This window comes from Serinus canaria, chromosome 3 (genome assembly GCF_022539315.1).
Source record: "Serinus canaria isolate serCan28SL12 chromosome 3, serCan2020, whole genome shotgun sequence".
Lineage (NCBI taxonomy): Eukaryota > Metazoa > Chordata > Aves > Passeriformes > Fringillidae > Serinus > Serinus canaria.
Window position 1 is genome coordinate 25385924 of NC_066316.1, and position 19779 is coordinate 25405702.

A 19779-nucleotide genomic window follows, 5' to 3' on the forward strand; every position below is an offset into this window, starting at 1 on the left:
CATACAAAAAGGAGAGCTGTCATTACTACAACAGGTGGGAATGAGCCCTGACAAGGCTCAATCCTTCTCAGGGAGGTCTAGAGCTTCCCCATGAGGGCAAGAGGAGGGGCAGGCACTGTTCTCCTCTCTTCAGTGACCAGTGACAGGACCCGAGGAATGGCCTGAAGCTGCATAACAGGAGGTTTGGGTTGGGTATTAGAAAAAGGTTATTCACCCAGAGAGTGGCTGGGCACTGGAGCAGGCTCCCCAGGGCAGTGCTCTCAGCACCAAGCCTGACAGGGTTCTAGAAGTGTTTGGACAATGCTCTCAGGCACATGGTGGGATTCTTGGAGGTGGTGCTGTGCAGGGCCAGGAGTTGGACTCAATGATCCTTGTGGGTTCCTTCCAACTCAGTATATTCTGTGATTCCCTTTTTGTAGCATCATTATTCTCTTTTGGCTCAAGCTACCTTACAACACAATGTCACAGGATTTGTCTTTACCTTCCTACTCCAAGGCCTGAGTCCACAATCACTCCCCTCTCTCAAAGTGATGTCTCCAGAAAGCACTTTTACTCTTGGCTTTCCTGTCCTACTGTCCACACAAGTTCTCCCATTTTTATTTTTATTTTCCAAATGCCAACATACAAACTATAGCAAGTGTTGGACCCAGTGTAGTTCTTTTTGCTGAATATTAGTCCTTGTAAAAAGCAAAATTACACTTCACTTTCAAAACTTTTATAGGGATTCATATGTTATGGGTTTCCACAAAACTCAGGAATATTCACTGAAAGCTGGTACAGAGCTCTGAACAAATTAATATTTGGTGTAACCTGAAGCAAATTAATTTGAAATTTCACACTGGGTAATGTAGCTTTTCCCCACATATCATCTACTTCATCTACTCAATTAGCTTCACTGAGCTGAATTTTTGGTGGGCTTCAATTGTTCGTTTCTTTGTATGAATCAAATAACATGGATGTTGTCTCCCTTGCTCTCTTGTTTATACTTTGTTTTATTTCCCAGGCCATGTCTTTTTAATCAAAGAAGTTGTCTCTGTTTGCCTTCACAGATGAGAGCAGAAAATTTTCCAAACCATCACTTCCTTAGCAAAACTGTGTGCCCTCACCCCAATCTGGGGGCACAGATGTAGGTGCTGTAAGGGGCAGCACCAGGAGGTGCTGTGGCAGTGCAGAGCTCTGCCAGAGCAGGTGCAAGAAGGGGCTTGGAGTCAGCAGTTCACTGTTTTGTCAAATGCTGTTAGGATTCACAGCTGTGTTTTGACCAGCTCCCATAACCTCATGCCTACATGAGAGCCCTTCTCAGGCACAGCTTCCACTGAGCCCCCAAAGCAGTGCAAAGCCTTCAACAGTGCACTCTTGGCAAAGCTAATGCAAACACAGCCTTTATGAGCTCCAAAGATGTGAGTCAGAGCTCACCTCTTTCTGCAGACTCCTTTCCCTGCCTTCACATCAGAAACATTCCCATCAGGCTGCTGGTGAAAGATATCTTCTAAAGCAAAACACCTTCAGGTTTTGTGCTACATCTGTAAGGACTGTTTTGCCCAAACATTAGAAACAACACAGAAAAATTGCTTTGAAAGTTGTTAGCAAAGGAAATTTTAACTTTATGAGCAATTAAAAATGTATGTGATTACTGGTCTGTGTTTTCAAAGAACATACATGCATATCTACAGTAAAACCATAGGGAGGCACGGCTGAGAACTAGCATTCAATCCTAGAAACTTTGAAAAATAGTTCAGTCATTGTTTTGAAGGTCCCAGTCCTTTCCAGAGTTGACAGCTCTGGAAAAAGTAAAGCCACTTAGCCTTGTTTAATCAGGAATGAAACAACATGGGGAAGCACTGCACAGGACAGCCTGGGCAAAGATACACATCTTCTGGGAGCAGTCTAGCTATTCTTTTCCTCTTAAGCCAGTTTCCCTTCAAAGCTGTGAGTAAAGGAAACAAAAAGTTGGATATACTTAAGGCTTTTTAAACATAACTAGGCTGCTTCATTTTTCATGTCTTTCATTTGCTGGGGCTTTGCAATTTGCCTTCAACCTCCCCGCTGTGAAGTCCTCAGTCAAGTAAAACCTGTTTGCCCTTTGTGCGTGTGCGAGTGCCCTTAGACCCAAACTCAGCCAACAGTTTAGAGTAAACAGACCTACCCAGGGAGGAGCTGGAATTTGAACTGCAAATCATGTGTGTCCCAAACAATTACTCCCTCTCCAGGTGAGGGAACGCAGCAACATTTCTGGTGTCTAAGCAAATTTCTCCGCAGCAGTTTGCAAGATGGGAGATCGGTCTTTTTTCATCACAGGCAGGGCAGTGCCTTAGAGAGACTCATCAACAAAAAAACCTGCTTAGCTAACTAGTCTGCTGCTTATGCTTACCTACTGCTGATTTGGTGAGCTAATGTTCTAACAACAGTGGGTACATCCCGGAACCACCCTCTTACCTCAGTGATTATGTCTAAATCGTTCTGCTGAGTATCTTACATAAGACGTGCATAAGTGATGCATTCTGCTCCTGGTAAATTTGGTTGCTCTAGCTAATGAGGAGTACCACACTGTGAACTTCCCAAACTGCAGAGCTCCAGATTGACCAAAACTGCGCTGCCTGACACGGTGCTCATCCTGTGACTGACCTTTCAAAGATTAAGCCTAGGCAAACTATTGAAAAGCCTGAGCAAGCTGAGACCTGGCAACAAAGGCAAACACTAGCACAAAGGAATCACAAAGAGGAAAGAAAAGGGTAGGAATAAATAAGGGAGAGTGTTAATCTCTCTCCATCTGAAAGAGCAGAGACCAGACACAGACCTGAGCATGGTGGGGTTTTGGAATGGAGCACCAAGACCTCCTGCCTCTACCTCCTCCTCTCGCCACCACTGGTTTAGGGATGCTCAGATCTGGACCTGTGAACTCAGCTGCTACATATGCATGTCCTAATTACACTGGATAGTCCACTCATCTCTTGACCACATAATTTAAAATGTAAATGACAGGTCTCAGATAAAGGCTACCTATTTGTGAAAAGAGCATGTCCCATGCAAGACCTGCACATCCTGCTCCCTGCAGGAAAACATCTCCCTTCTGCATTGACTTAGAAGATTTCTCTGAAGACAGGTCAGGGTGGATGGATGCTGGGAAGGATAAGCTACATAATCGGGGTGAAGGGGTATCAATTCCAGGCAGTAAACTGGAAGATAGCTAGCTTCAGAGAGCTCCCTTAAAACCCTAGGTACTAATCATTAATTCATTTTTTCTGGGTCTTTTGCCAAAGACCAAGGATTCAGGCTTTGTATGCAGAGAAATGCAAGAAGATAGTGTATACAATCTTGTAAGCTACCTTACAAGATACATAGCCTACATTTGTCATACACATCCTGTTATCCTTAAGTCAGAACCCAATGAAACTTTGACCATCACACAGAAAACATGCATGACCTTCTTTATGTAGAGAATATGTACAGTGTTACCTAAAATTTATACTAAATTTGTAAGAAGGGTGGCCATTGGGACGAAAAGAAAAATGAAAAAACAAAGCAACCCGTGAAACTCACAGTGGTTGAGAAATACACTAATGAAGGTGGATGGTGCAAGCACCATTTTCCTCCCTTGTCATTATGAGGCAGTTCTTATTAGGTGATCACATACTGCCTAGACTCCTGCCTCATTCACTGCATAATTATAACCAAAAGGAAGGTAAAGGTTTCAACGTGAAATGTCGTGGAAGCTCGGTGTAGGAGTCACTTAGGCTTTGCTCATAAGACACATAGCACAGTCTACGCAGAAACACAGTCAAAGCTAAAAAGCATGTCTTAGGCACCAAGTATTTTATTTGATGTGACTGGCCTGGTTATATAACAGGGGGCCAACCTGGGAGAGGCACAGACTCGGTATCTCGATTTGCTTGTTGTTGGCAGGTGCTACGCTGTGTTGTGACCTGTTCCAGCCACACCTATAATCACACAACGAGCAACAGGTAACTCCTGAGATTGCCTTTTATCTTTAATCGCTTCCTCTTCACACTCCATTCTGCCAACACCTCCTGTCAGGATTATTGCTGTTTATTTCCCATGAATATCTAAGAATATCATTCATCCCGGCAATAAAGGTTTCCATGCAGTGAGGCATGCTTCAGAAGTGGCCTGCAGTATTTCCTAAAAGGTTACTTGACTGACTTGTTGGTTGGGAAAGTAAACAGGAAGACCTACATTGTCTGTCATAAAAAGCAACAGTATTAGGCAGGCAGAGATCACTGAAGCAGTTACTCCAGCCTAGTTTTCTAGAAATTAAAGTCCCTTAAGCAGATGAACTCATCTACCAGTGGCACCACTACTGTGAGACCGATCTTGAAACTCTTAGTCAGGTTGACTTGTTTCTTCTTACAAATACTTGGATGAGACACAGCTACAGATTTTAGATAAACTGCATCTGTCACTTACTACTCAGACACAAGATTTCTAACAGATGATGGTTTTATTTAGTTTATGATCCTAACTGCACAGTACAACATCTGAGTCATACCACAGCCTCTTAGACCGTATCTCCATCTCCCACCTACACATAATGATACTTAAATGGTCAGCCTAACTGCTTTCAAGACAGTCCTGAGGAGCCCAGTAATTAACTTCTCTCTCATGAGGCCCTGCAAGTGTTGGCAGCAGTAAGTCCCATTGGACTTGGTACATCCCACCACACAACCAACCCAACACATGGACATCACTGACCTTCAGGAAATGTTGTTTGGCAAACACTCTAAAATACCAAAAATCTGTTTGAGAGGTCACATGCATAGCTACATCAGGATATGTATAGATCTGAAAACAACACCTTTTTATTGAAGAGAGAAGTAGTAATAGAGAGAGAGAAATAGGCAAATGAGGACCACTAAGTGAAACCGTGAGAAAGTTACCCTGGAACAAAGGGAAAAAGGATTGTTTCTTGCACTAGTTAATATTCAGTTGTGGAGCACACTGCCACAGGGTACTGCAAGTATCAGCGCTGAAAGGAGTCCAAAAGCAGCCGCACCAAGCCATGTAAGAGATCCACCAAGGGCTACTAAGCTCAAGGATAGCAGCTTCAGCTCCAGAATGCAACAGACTACTGAAAACTGGGAGAGTCTCACTGTAAGGAGCACCACTAAGTCAGTCCTTCTCTTTCAGCTCATTACTGAGCACTGTCAAAGGCAGGACAGCAGGAGGTAATGTTATCATGATGCCCATTAAGCAAGGGTTCCCAAGTAAAGCCTTTCTTTCCACCATTCTTCATGCAGTTCCTGTCTCCACTGGACCAGACACAGCTGTGATAACCTCAGCCCTGGTGAAGAACTGCAACAAATAGCATCAAAATGTCAGAGACTGGACAGGCTAGAGCCTGCAAGGGTCAGCATTCAGCCCCTGTTCAACATCTCTGTCAACTCCACGGAGTCTGACCAGTGAGAATTATTTTACTTCTCCCATTTCACACACTCTTGCTCTCATTCTCTTTCTCAAGTCACAATTTTGCTTTTGACCAGACTCATCTGCTCCCTAGGATAACAAAAGTAACACTTCATCCTCACAGCACTATAGGCAGTTTCCAGTGCTGCTTCTTTCTTATTCTATTAAAAATGTCCCACTTTGTAATCAACATTAACTGGAGTAGTTTTGGCTGCTGTGTGGAGCTTCCCCTACTGCCGTTACACAGTTTCATAACTAAGACTTCTCTGTCTGAGTCAACTTAAAACTACTGAAAATATCAACTATATTTCAAAATTGACTATTGCCAGAAATAGTCACATTGCTTTCAGACAATCTTACATTTGGCAGACATCCCTTGAATGCAAAAACTGCAGAATTTTAAAGTATCCACCTATCCTTCATCCTCATTAGTATGCAATAATACTGGTTAATGCATAACTTAATAATCACTTGCAATTATACCTTTAAGAGGCTTTCAAAGAGCCAGTTCTCTCCTGGTGTGTAAGCTCTTCATTTGTGTATAAACTGGCTACGTTCTGGCTATCTGTTCCAAAAATGTACTTAGCATTTACTCTAAATGACTCCACCTTCTTCCACTTTCTGATGGGATCTGCATTCCACATAGTCAAGAAATAAGGAGAGGTATATGAAGGATCAAAAGGAAGTCCTGCTGGATGGACTGATCTGTCACAGGCCTCAGGAACTTTCACACTTCTCATTATGGAATATAATATCTTAGTTTGTGCTTGGTACTATTGATTCTTCTACCTTTAAATTATAGCAACTTTCCCTGTTGCTGATAAGCCAAGCATGCTCAACTCCTCCTTCTTATGAAAAATCTTAGACAGTAGTTGGGAGGCAACTTCATGGTCTTAAGTAAAACAGTATTGATTTTTATGAGTCTAACCACAGAATATAAATAGCACATTGCCTATTTACCCTTATTTTATGGGTGGCACATTAGCATCTTTTTATCACTATGCCATGAACGAATGAAAGATGGAAAAAGTTTGCCATATATAAACCATTCATCTAATGTGGAGCTGCTGGACACAATTGCTTTGTGAAGAGGAACCAGATGTCACACCTTGCTAGTGCTTGGAGAAGGAGCAGAAAAATGATGGCCAGCAACTTCAGAGAAGCATCTCTCGTTAATGACCAAATGGTGATTCTTCTGGATTGCTATTGGAGCAAACTGCTATCTGCAGGGTACAGAGAACCAGGATGAATTGGAGTACCAAACTCTTATTCTTTAACAGAATTCAGGCACCAACAGACTCTAAACTGGAACATTTTTTCTTAAACTTCCCTTTAGGAAGGATCTTATAAAATGGGATTTCAGTCCACAGATAGGATCTTTGTCTAACACCTCATCCTGTAAGATATCAATGCAGATTTTAAAATACAGAAACTAATTGAACCTGTAGGAAAAAATACTGTCAGCAACAATTTTGTCAGCTTTTGCCTGACTGGTTGTTTCAATATTTTGGTAGACACATTTGACTTCCACAAAGTGCTCCCTACCTTGTCTCATGCAATAGGAATTTGAAAACCCAGAATGTTTAATGGTTTGTTTGAACTGATGTCACCAAGATATACAAACACCTCTTTAAAACAGTGCCCTGAGAACAGAACAAAAATCAATCCTTTCCATGTGAAAACTCACTTCTTCAGATCTTTCTTTCAGGCAGCAGAGTTCTTGTGTCCTCTTCCTGCAATAGGCAGAAGGACACAACCCAGCCTAGAGGCAATGTTTCCAAGCATGTTTCCTTTCCTTTTGGATTGATCCTTACAGCAGAGGTTTTTTATCCTCTGGAAAATGTATGCTGCTGTAACTTTGCAGACAGCTGCTGCTGGCTGTAGGAGCCCTGTCTGAGCCCAGGCCAGTGTAGGTCACCAAGAGTCAATGCTGGAACAAGCACTTCTTCACTCTAGAATTGCATCATCACATCAGTTCCCAGCAGCATCTTATCACTCATCATCTGGGGACAGAGATTTTTGTTAATTTTCCAGATGGAGCTTAGTCAAGCAAGAACTTTCTGGAATACCTGAAGGAGAGAAAAGCTATGTGTGGCCTTCTCTCTCTCTCTTTTTTTTTTTTTACTGAAAAGTAAAGCAATCTCTGTTAGCTTTGCAGGAAGATCCTCAGGGTTAGCCACAAAACCAGAGAACCTCAAGTAAGTAAAGGTCTAAAATAAAACAAAAGCCAGTAACAAATGCATTGTTTTCTCTTGCTTCTAACACAATACATCCCACTAAGCCCCTAAACCCAATACTGCATGTATCTAATTGTGATTATGCTGAACGCAAGATTACCGGAGCCAGAAAATGTCTTGGACTTGGATCAACAATTGTTTTCCATTTTGAAAACTTCACAATGAACATGGTTGGAGACTTGGCTCCCACTGCCTGAATGAAACCCAACATCAGCTCTGGGTCCCGAGACTCCCAAAACTGAAGTGACTCAGATGCTGCAAAGGTCAGTGCAACCAAGAACCACCAATGAATTTACTATTTTTGCTATCATCATGTCTTTAGCCCCTAGCCAGGACCCCTACTGCATTAAGGAATGTGCAAGTCATCTTGAAAAAGTAGTCCCTGCACCAAAGACTTTACAGCACGAGTTTTAACAGGCTCTATCAACTACACAGAAGAAGCAAGGGGGGCAGGAGGGACCCGGTAACCCAAACACAAGCACACACTGGCACAATAGGCATTAGTCATGGCTTACCACCAACTAATCACAAAAAAAAAAATATTTTCCAGTAACAGTTCTCACTTTTACCAATAAGAGACCCAACAGAGCTTGTTTTGTTGGGTTTTTTTTAACCTCTCTGCACTCTCAGTAGAGAACCACCTACAGACAGAAAACCCTTCTCTTTCATACTAGCACCATGACATTTTACTGCATTTTGTGCACTGGCAGGGGGAGGGGAGGTAAACCACGGCAAGCCAATCAATTAGATGCAGACTGGCCCTTCTTTTCATAGTGAAAGGGTTTTATTTTTTCTTCTAAGAGTGAGAAGGCTCCAAAACTTGCTCTTATAAGGAGGTGTCCGTGAGGTCTTTGATGTAAAAGCTGTGGGCAAAAGCACACAGTTCTCAAAAGCACACTAATTTTTCCTCTCACGTGCTTTGTTCTGTGCCTGCTGCTCTAAGGGCCTTCAGCAGACCAGCTTTTATTAATAATATTTAGTACTCTGCACAACAGTTCAGAAAGAGTCAATGATTTTCTGTGTGTTATTTATTAATTCTGAAGAGTGCTCAGCTTACGTTCCCAAGGTCCTTGCTGGGTTGGAAAGGCAAGCCACCAATGATGGTACATGGTGCAGTTTGGCTCCAAAGGGGGGCTGTGAACACATCCTAGGGCTCTTCTCCTGGTGGGACGTGAGCACAGGAGACCAGCTTTGCTCAGCCAAGGTCTACCTTGTGTTGGCTGGAGGCACTGAAGTTATGTGTCCACCAATTTTTGTTTCTGCCCTGGGCTGGGAACTGCAGAAAGGCATTGCCCTTTAGCTCCTCTAGAACAGGTTCAGACCTCTGGAATTCCTGGATTTTGAAATAGACTTCAAAAACTGCAGAAGAAGAGACTGGACTCACCTTGAAAAGTCATGCTACTATAACACACAAGCCTCTATCCTCTATCAAATTAGAGGGGCCTTCTAATTATTAAATTATAAAGGGCCCTCTCCATTTCTCCCTAAGCTGAGACTTGCTAGGTGAGCCAAGCAAAGTAAGTGGATTCATGTGCTCTAAAAGCACACCATCCAAGCAGACATGAATCCTTTTTCCATTCAAAGCAAGGCATTGTTTGTGAGCTAACTATATATTCCCCATGGTCACAGGGCAAGAAAACCATTCATTCTGTCTTTGACATGATACTGTAATTCTCCGGGCTTCCTCACTGTAGTGGGTTCAGGGTAAATTCCCCGTTTGTCCTGGCCTCACAGCTCCCAACAAATGAGTCCTAGAATGACAGAACACCATTTCACTGAACTAACTAGCTGCTTTTGGCTTTCTTTTCGTTTCTCCCCTGTAACACAGGGCCTTTTATCTTGGGGCTGTCTCCTCCTGGGCATGCCTCCAGCTAGCCTTAGTGCCTGCTGCACACGAGCACTGTCTAGGCAATATCAGCATTGCTTTAAAAGTGCACCAAATGCAGCAAAACAGTTCCTTTCTCTCCCTCCCACCCCCCCTTTTAAATAAGAATTTTTCCGTGTGGTTAGAGAAATAACATCTGGAATTACTGAAGGCTGCCAAAATGAGAGAATGAAAACAATGAGTTGAGTCACACTTGAACCTGCCAACTTCATATAATTCAGACCTTCTTGAGGCAGCTTGAAAAGGAAAAAAAAAAAAGTTTTAGTTTGCTTTTTACAATGCAATTTATAAAAAAAATCTGCTGATGTCACTTACAGAGTTGACCCAGTCACAGCACCATGGTATGGGCATTCATCCTCGGAGCACTCTGATATCACAATATTTCTGTATTTCATCTATACATATGCAAGAGCAGATCAAAGTTTCTCTTACTAAGCAGAGACCCATTGAGCTAGTGGAATCTCACCCAGGAAGAGATTCATTTGATACATTTGACATTTGTACTCCACCTCACAATGCAGTGCTGAGAATTTGAAATTGTCTTTTAAGTCCCTTCATTTTTCACACTCATGAACAGTGCTGGAGTGCTCTAGTACACTTTAAAATGGTTGCATATTGTTCCAATGTAGTCTCTGAAAAAGATTAGCTTCTGTATGATACACTAACCCTTATTAAGGACATTATATTTCTCTGTCTAGTCTGGGAAGGACTTTCAAGTGCTTCCACAGTCTGAATTTTTCACCTCTTTCACTGCAAACAGTTATGCTGTGCCAGCACACAGGCCCACCAAAGCTGCACTGCCAGGACCCATAGAATGGAGAGTTAAACTGTTTAATGAAACAAGAAACTCAGGTGATCCAAAACACCAGCAAAATATTCTGTGAAAAAAAACCACAAATATGAATCAAGCCAGGCAGCCTGAGGAGTCTTCCATGGAATTTAAATGCAAATGTGTGTCAGGCAGAAGAAGAAAAGGGCAAACTAGAGCCTTGCATATATGAGAGAGAAGACCAGCAAAGCACAGCAATCAATAGACAGCAGAGAAGGACTCATAGCAATACTCTGGGAAAAATCTAAAAGAGACCTCTGGACAACAGGTTTAGCTGTTAGAAAGAAGTACACTCAGTCAGGATTGTACTGCTGTAAATTAATACACAACATTCTCAGGGATTTATAGATATTATTGTTTGTAATCTGCCTGTATCCAAGACATACCAAACTTCATTATCCATCCATTCCATTATTTTTTTCTCTTTAAAGAAACCACTCCAAAGACTTAAATGAAGCTGACTGGTGGGTCAAGCAGGGTTGCATAGTTCATATCTCAGCAAAGCACAAGAAATTATTATCAATCCTGTGTGGTATCATCTGACAATGGAAAAAGATGATGCAGAGTGATGCAGGATTACCACAGGAGATGCTACACTCTCACCATGAGAGCAGCTATAGTTGCAACCCTTTTACAAAAGTGCTTTAACTGGTGGTTCAAAAAGCCCTTAGACACAACCCCATTATAATTTGTACTAATAGTCCCCTTGTCTGACCTTATCTTACTGCTATTGTTACTCTTACTCCGCTGGCAGGAGCAGGTGACACCCAGAGCAGCTTTCGCAGCAGTGTGCCAGTGTGGTAATTCCAGCCTGCCTTCACCAGCCCGGTACTGGCTCAGGCAGAAGGCACCCACTCCCCTCCTTTCATGTCTCCAAAGCTGCCATTTCATCAGGCTATGGCAAGGTACTTTCTGCACAGCTATCACAGTCCCTTTCCCTCGGTGCAAACCTACTGGAAATTCTTATGGAGCTTGCCCACCCCATTGTTCCAGGCTATCACGTGTTACTGCAGAAGTGACTGCACATTTAGCATGTGTCAGCTTTTTTCTTTCACTAGGTCCCCTGGCAATGGTTCCAGCAGCTCTCCTCACCTCAAAGGCTATAAACAATCCCACCAAGATGGCTGAGCAGCTAGAGATCCATTAACACAGCTCCATTACATGGAGAGACCTTTGTTCCAGCATAAGGCAGGGTAAGACTCACTATTTAGCTTAAAAGCCTTCATAAACAGTAAGCTAAAAGAACCCCATCTGGTTTAATATCATAAAGGGAATGTCTACAAGATGTGGCTAGACTGATTGAGTTTTACTCTTTTAAATTCCTTATCTTACACCAAGAGGTTTCCCATTTAGACAGTGTTAGGCTGCTAAACGGTACTTAACCACCCACTATTTTGTACTTATTAACTTACTGTCATTTAACATAAAATGCTTAGGCAAACCATGAGAGAGATCAGAATTCTGATCCTCATATTAAAAAGAAAAGGGCTCCAGGCATTAGATTGTGAAATATGATTTCCCAGGATATATTAAATTCTGGGTTAGTCTTCTTTTTGATATCACAGAAAGTCAAACCTCATTTCATAAGAGGGCACTTCATGCTTTGCATACAGCATGCTTTCCCTTGATAAAGGCTCTGTGCTGCAGCAAACTTGGAATTTGATCAGAACCTCTGGAGCACCCAGCAGTGGGTGTGGAGGAGAGCAAAACCCACACCATGAACCTCACCTCACAGAAGTTCCTTAGATAGTTCCACAACCAACACAAACAAGAGGAACGAGCCAAGGGGCTCAGCACAACGCATCACAGGCTTGCATTATGCTGCAGGAGGGACTGCAGATGCAGAACCCATCACCTCTGTATTACCATGTTAACTATATTTCTGCAAGAGCCACAGCAGAATGGCAAACAAAGCATGCATTTAGGACCATTGGTAACCAAAAGGGTACTGAGGCCTGGACTTTTTCACATCCTATCAGTCTAGCTGCAGAGGAACTGTTGAGAAATACTTGTGACCAAAACCTAGTTGCAATATATGTGTTTGGGACTCAGAGATTCTCACAGAGTTTCAGAGGGAAGTTCCCCTTAATCCTCACAGTCTTGCATAATTTTCTCATATGTTCCTTTAGCTGTAGCATATTTCAAAGTGAAACATGGGTTGAAACACAAAAGCACAATTGTTTACGAGAAAACCTACCATGACTGATGTTATTAGAGGTCACCAGGAGGTGCATAGGGAAGGAAAGCCTGGAACAACATGGAAAGAGTGCCCTGATAATCTGGGGGTAGACTACCAAAATACATGACCAACCACTCTAAACTCCTCCTCCTTTTCTGCTTGGGCACATAGTTCTCCAGAAGCAGAAGGTTCCTCAAATTAATGGTGCTATCCTGAGGTCAACAGAGTAGGTTTTTAACCAACAAGTTTGAAGTGAAGGTCCACCACTCATAGTCTGACTTTTAAATTTGTTACTTTGATTGTGCCATGCTCTGAACCAACTCCCTGAATAGGTGGCTGCTAAATTTGCAGGCTGACAGAGCCACATGTGGCATGTTAAACAAGCCCCTTCACAGGGCTCTCCTCATCCGACTGCAATTGCTGAAGAGGGCCAGCCAAGCCAAGGGTGACATGGTCAACAGCCTTCCATCATTCTCCAGCTTGCCTCAAGCTGGAGCATCCTCCCTGCTGGACACTGCCACACCCCTGCACTCCAGTGAGATGCTGCTGGCAGAAAGCTGTCAGCTGCTGTCCTGTACCTATCTGCTCTTCCCTGGCAGAAAACCTGGCTGCTACATGACCTGGCCTTGCTCTGATGCAGTGGCTGTGGTTGGGTATTTCCTGTGCTTCTCCCACAGCAAGTTTTGAATAGGCAAAAGTGAATTTTCAGGACATTCTTATCAGCAGGTCATGACTTATAGCAAAAAGAAAGGTCTCCACAGCAGACCATATGAAAAAAATAAGGGACAATGCCAGGGCAGGGCTTGCCCAAACATCAGTGACACTGAGGTTTGTTGCAGAGCACTTTAGAATTGGACTCTGGACAGTGGACTTTAATAACCACTTAGCCAAAGATCCCTGTGTCTTCTAGTTCAATTTATATACTTATTGAAAACTCTCACAGGTAATATAGATAAAAAGCAATAATATGAGATTATTTCTATTTTATTAACATCAGTTGTTAATTAATGAACTTCCCTGTGTTTTGTAAAGGATTAAGACTCTTCCATATTAATTCTTGTAAAGTAAATTGCAAGCCTCATCTCCAGTGAAATTTTATCCCCTTCTTTCACCTTCCCATACAGAAGGGTCCTTTGTAAATTGTGATTATCTTTTATCACACAGTTCTTTTATTTGTTATAACTCACTTTGATGGATACCCTGATGTGTGATTTGATACTTGCTTTCTTAAAAAAGAACACATGCAGTATCAGAAATTTTCTTATATGTAGTCATTGTTCTATTGCTTCTTCCTGTGTTTCAAGCTTAACCTTGCCTGCCCTTAATGCTGATCCTCTCTAATGAAGGAGGGAAAAGGAGGGAGAAAGGGAATATTTATGAGTATCCTCAGGTTCAGTATTCTTTGTAAGCCCATGTTTAGTCTGAAAGAATACATGAGACAGTGTAGATATGGCTCTCTCTCCCTTTTAGTAGTCTCCACCACTGAAAAATAAGAGTATTCCCAAGGAAAAATCATCATTGCCAATTAAATTGGGACCATAGTCTTGTCAGCTGGGCAACCTACTCTGCTCTAAGTTGTGCTGTTAGTGGGCCACTGCAAAAGTGGCCCAAGTTTCCACGGACCCAAAAATGCTACATTAGCTACTGCAATAATTTCTGTATTTAGTAATTCATAGTGCAATTATTTCTGCATAGGTTCAAAATCTATTTTTAGCCAACATATATGCCAAGTCTATATATCCACGGATGGAAAAGTAAACTATGAGAGATAAGTAATTGTTTAACAAAGAGTTAAGTGAAAACATTTGAACAAAACACTTTTAGTTCACTTTTTGTGAAGAGTAGCTATTCAAAGAGAAGCAATGCAAGATAAAAAAACCCCAAACAACTCAGAAAAATATTCATGCTTCCACCCAAGTTCTTGTAAGAACACTTTTAAAGCATCTTGCAGGCTTTACAAGCCATTGGTGTCAGTGCTTATCAGAGCCTTTGTATCTTACTATGAACCAGAGTACAAATCTCATTTTGATTACCCTTTTTTAATAGCTCTTGTGCTATTCCTGAAGTTTCTTAAAACCTTGCATCCAGATGATGAGGTGGGCTACTCAGCTTTTGTTTGGGGAGTGGGTGTGGATGGATTGTTTCTAAACAAATACAGCTCTAGCCATTGTGGTTGTGGCAAATAACTTAAAAACATGATCAAGGGTGCACCTCCACAACCTCAAATGCATAGAGAAAACAAGAAAAAACAGAAAAAACTGGTGGGTTTTGAATTCATTTAACTGTAATAAGGATGAGTTTTACAGTGTGAGGACATGGGGCAGAGCACAGCTATAAATCAGAACCTCTCAGGCCCCATGAAGCAAAGCAAACTGGACTTCTCTCACCCTCAGCCTGAAGATGCAGTAGGCAGGGGTATCCTATATCAGCCTGGCCCTGCTTCATGGCTAAGCAATCCAGCCTTTTTCATTCTTTTGCCTAAATTCTTTTCACTCTCTCCAGAGACAGCTCAGCTACAAGACACTAAAACAAAAGAGCGGGGAGTATATCAAGCCTCCAACAGGCTTTTGCCTCTAAAACCACCCACAAACATGTTGGGCATATAACTCTGCAGTTTACAAGAGTCTCTCCTCCATCAACCAGTACATCACCTTCATTAACCTGAAGTATGGAAGAGACTGTATTTTAAAAAAAAGGAGGGGTGGGAGGGGAAGCAGAATCTCTATGTATAAGCTCCTTTCTTCTCTCAGATAAACAACATACTTATGCTGCATCTGGGACAATTATGGGACTTTTCCCAAGATATTGAAAATAATTCAACAATTTATAACTCTACCATGGTTAATGTTGTGCAATTATTACTGAAAGGTACCTGCATCACCAAGGAGACAACACACAACAATCCTAGTTTGTAGTCAGGTGTCCAGTGTGCCAGTAGCTCCTTTCACAATAATGGAAATAAGAAGAGCTGCCATTATTCACTGAAATCTAAGCTCACAGACACCTCAAATGCATGCCAGTTTAAGATTCAGATCAGATGTTCCTAAGCCCTAGTGTCCTCCTATATCCAGTGGTCAGCAAAGTCCTCCTGACTGACAAGAAGCTTGAACTGTGTTTTGCAGCTGAGGGGAAAAGTGTCTGGGAGGGTTAAAACACATTAGCAAGGAGCTGTGAGGTGATGAATGGAGCCTGCCCCTGCAAGTCTTCCAGGCTATCTTCATCTTCATGCCCACTGGGGACTGACTCACAGGTGTTTTAGGAAGAGGCAGCTGCCTGCTTTGTGACATTTCAGTTTTTGCCTCCAGGTTGAGAAGAATTTATGGGATGAGATACACAACAGAGAGGAGACAGTCTGCTGGAGATATCAAACGGCATCTGCTACATCCAACATGGAGCTCGTCTAGCAAGTGAGAAGAAAGGTTTCCACACTTCAAACTCAAAAGGAGACCAGCCCCATCCCACTGACAAAGGGCAGGGATTCTGAAAGGGGAAATGCATTAAAAGTAAGTTAATGCCATTAGTGAATTTAGAGCTGTGAAAGCTGCTTGACACGGGCTGACATTTCTGGAGAAGGACCTTCTCCACTTGCAGGGCAAACAAACAGGGGGTAGCATTGCCCAGTTTTCCCCTCTACAGGTCGTAGAGCAGAGATGGAGGGTGGGAACAAGCATGTGAAAATTCCTGCCCAGCACCGAGCATGGCATCGCTGTGCCTTGCTCCACACCAAGCCCCCCCAGCTCTTCCTCCTGTGGGCAAGAAGCACACAAGAAAACTGCATACCAGTTGAGCTTACTTATTTCCTCAGTGCAGTCTGAACCAGTGAATTTAAATTTAAGCTCAATTTAAAGCAGTGGATTGAGAAGTCAACACAACTTGAAGTGAACTCTAGAAGTTGTATGGGTTTCTAAAAAATTAGTCAGTCACCAGCAGTCATGGCAGTATTTATGTAAACAATATCACACTTTTTGATGGAGTTTTCCTTTTCACAAGCATAAAACAGACTCATAGCATACCTGCTAGTTAGAAGAAAAACCCAGCAGATAAGAATCGGATCTTGCCTTGCCCCACACTAATCAATTTGGTATTATCCTATCTTCTAAGATAAATAGGTGTAGAAGTAAGTAAAAATGTGGTTATTCTGATCTGGCACATGTTGGGTCTGAGGTGTGAGAAAAAGTGAAAGAACGAACGAAAGAACAAATGAACAGAAAGAGAGGGGAAAGAGAGAGAGGGAAAAGAGAAAGAAAGAGAAAGAGAGAGAGAAAGAGAAAGAGAGAGAGAGAAAGAGAAAGAGAGAGAAATAGAGAAAACGAGAGAAATAGAGAAAACGAGAGAAAGAAAGAGAGAAAACTAGAGGCTGAGTTTTTAAGACAGTGCTGAACTAGCAATATCTGCAGCCATAATCTATAAGGTTTGCAAGTCGTATGGTTTTGCAGTTTTACCGTAACCTTTGTCCTAGGAAGATTACTTTATCTGCAAGTCAATGGCAACACAAGTTTTCATGAAGCAGGCAACAAAATCTGAGCAAATTCTCCCCTCCCCCAGCCTTACTCCCAACCACGCAACTTCAATCTCCAAAGTCACGTTAAGTCCAGAACCACGATAAATCCCCCCAGAAGTGTGTGAGCAGAGAAGAAAGAGCTGAATGACCAGGAAAGGGGCGTTCCTTGGTTCAAAGAGTCACCGAATCTATTTACAAGGGAGACTGAGAGGTCGGAGCAGGGTCCGTGCAGACATTCAGAATTACCCCGGCCAGAAACAGAGCCTGCATCGCTTTGCAGTGTGCAAACCTTGTTCTGTCAGTGAAACTATAGTAACTACATGACCACTGAGGATTAGTGTGACCCTGGGTCATAAAACTTGATGGCCACAGATTAGCAAAAGATCAGGTCAGCGCTGGACAGGAAGGCTTTTTTCTTTCTGTTAAGGAAAGAGCATCAGAAGAGGGATGCTAATTCTGCTTGGGGTCTGCTGTAAAACACACACATGACAAACCAAATGTGTGCTTACAAATATTTTGTCATATTAGATTAAATTATAGCACACAGACTAAACAGAGAAATCTGAAATGCAGGGTCTTGTGTTTGGGATATCCTTGGAGCTTTTATACAAAGAAAGAGAGAAGTTTATACTTTGGCATTGCACGGCGCACAGTCATCCCATACCTGCTGCCTAAGACAAACACGGCTCGCTGCATGGCAGCAATGTATCTGTCAGGGCAAGAACACAGAGGTTTAACACTCAAAATCCTTCTCCTTGGCTACCAATTTGTGCTGCCCTTCAGCCTTTTGTGGTGCTTCTTGTCCTTTCCAGATAAATAACAGCCTGCCCTCTCTTCCCCAAGGCTGAGTTTTAGTCCATCTGCCCTTATTTTCACCTTGATTTTGTCTATTTTTATCTCACTTTAGCTCTGCACATACTGCATTGGCCTTGTCTAATAGGTAAGGCAGCCTCCTGCCTTCTCCCTGCTTTGGTCTCTTGTCAGTACCACTCCTTTTTGTGAAGCTTTCTGAGGCCCATCACCTCACCAAGAACATTGGCACACATTTCCTCACTCCTACCAGGCTGGAGTGAGCCAAGGGAAGCCTGTCAGGGTGGGGAGCTGGCAGAGGCGGTGGTACACAAACGAGGTCAGGCAGCAGGCATGGGGAGCAAGGGGCACCCAGGCACCCAGTTCTGCTGGGTGTGCTGTGGAACATCTCCTGGAAGCTGAGATATGGCAGTGCTACTTCTGTCAGGCAGAGGAAACTGCAGGACAGTGCTACATTTGATGTCAACTGGATGTTGGGAGGCGTGGTGGTGTTAAGAATTAGAACAGAGGTACTAGTCACCATGCTGGTGCCCTGACTTCCTTGTAGGGTTTTGGCCAAAAAAACAAACATACCTTGCTTTTAGAAAAAAAACTCATGAATTTAAGAAAAGGATCACTCAAATACAACCTGCCTGCTGAGGCAGGAGTGCCTAGAGTCATTAACCCTGGAGGTCTTTCCCAGTTCTGCATGTCTCCTTTTTCCCCAGAAGCAAGAGGTGAGGAGTAAGGGATCTTGTTGGACTGGTATAGTTTCACAAGGTGGAAGGAGGAGGAGACTGCAAAGCAGTGACTGAGCTTCAGGGCTTTTTTAAGAAGGAAGTTTCAACCTTTTCTTCTCCTTTTTTTGAAAAACCTAATGACCAGCTTTCTGTTCACACTTATCCTGCAAAACAGTATGCACTAAACTCCCAAATGAGCCCTTTGCTCCAACATCTTCTGTTCCTAGGGCTGCTGAAGGATGAAGAAGAGTACAGTGGAGTTCAGTGGGGCCAGCACATCCAAGGAGATAAACTGGGTAGTCACCCAGGCTGACAGAACTGGAGGGGCAGCATTTCTGGGATGCTTTCTTCAGGGCTGCTGACTGGTCAGCATGGCTGACTATGCAAATGTGGGGGGAATAACAACAAAAATTGATTTTGCCAGAACCGCAAAATAATTAGGACAATTCCTGCCCTGCAGAAAAGGTATCTAGGAGAAGTTAATTGCACTGGTGGAGGGTTAAAAGCCTGTGCTAACTGTACCCAGAGCAGCATCAGCAAGAGGAGCAGAGCTATGCCAGCCAAGTGTGTCCAGAAAGGACTTCTCCTACTTCTGGTTACCCACCACCCAGAACACCCCCTCCTGCCTCACCTCCACCTCCTCAGTGCCTCCTCCAGGAGGGCACCTCCTTTCCCAGCTGCTGATAAACACAGGCAGGGGTCCCATTCTTGCTCACAGAAAAACACCTCTCTGTACTGATGGTGCAGGGAGGGACATTCAAGGGCAATCAGGAGGTCTCTGGGACTGCAGCACTAATGAGACACTTAATCAATCCCAAGAGGAGAAATAGCCCAAAATACATGGGGTATAAGAACTTCCTAGAGGAGGCCCTGGTGGAGTCTCAGCCTTTCTTGTCAGCATCCAGCAAGGACATGTGACCACAGTGTGCACATTCCTTCCTTGACCAAAGGAAGAGCAGTTACCTGGAAATGTTTGTCCCACCACTATGCATCTTTCTCCTTGCCCACCCTAGCAGCGCTTCTCCAGTCCTCAGTGTCTTCTCTGGTGCCACGCTGCTGTCCCCCTGGCTCAGTGTTTTCAAACCTCCCCCTGCCAGCAGCACCCAACACAGCCACCACTGCTGGGTCTGGGTGCCATGGTCACTGCTTCTATCCCCTCACTACATTTCACAGCAACCAAAGCCCAAAAAATCCCTAA

General features: G+C 43.1%; 1 long non-coding RNA gene across 1 annotated transcript in view; it reads right to left on the reverse strand.

The window, feature by feature from the left end:
* The window catches only part of LOC127059425 (uncharacterized), a 45443-nt gene extending 42561 nt beyond the window's left edge, over positions 1 to 2882 (reverse strand). The window contains exon 1 of the long non-coding RNA XR_007777196.1: positions 2798 to 2882. This is a non-coding gene — a long non-coding RNA (uncharacterized LOC127059425). The remainder of the gene's footprint in view (positions 1 to 2797) is intronic.
* Positions 2883 to 19779: the final 16897 nt, after the last annotated feature.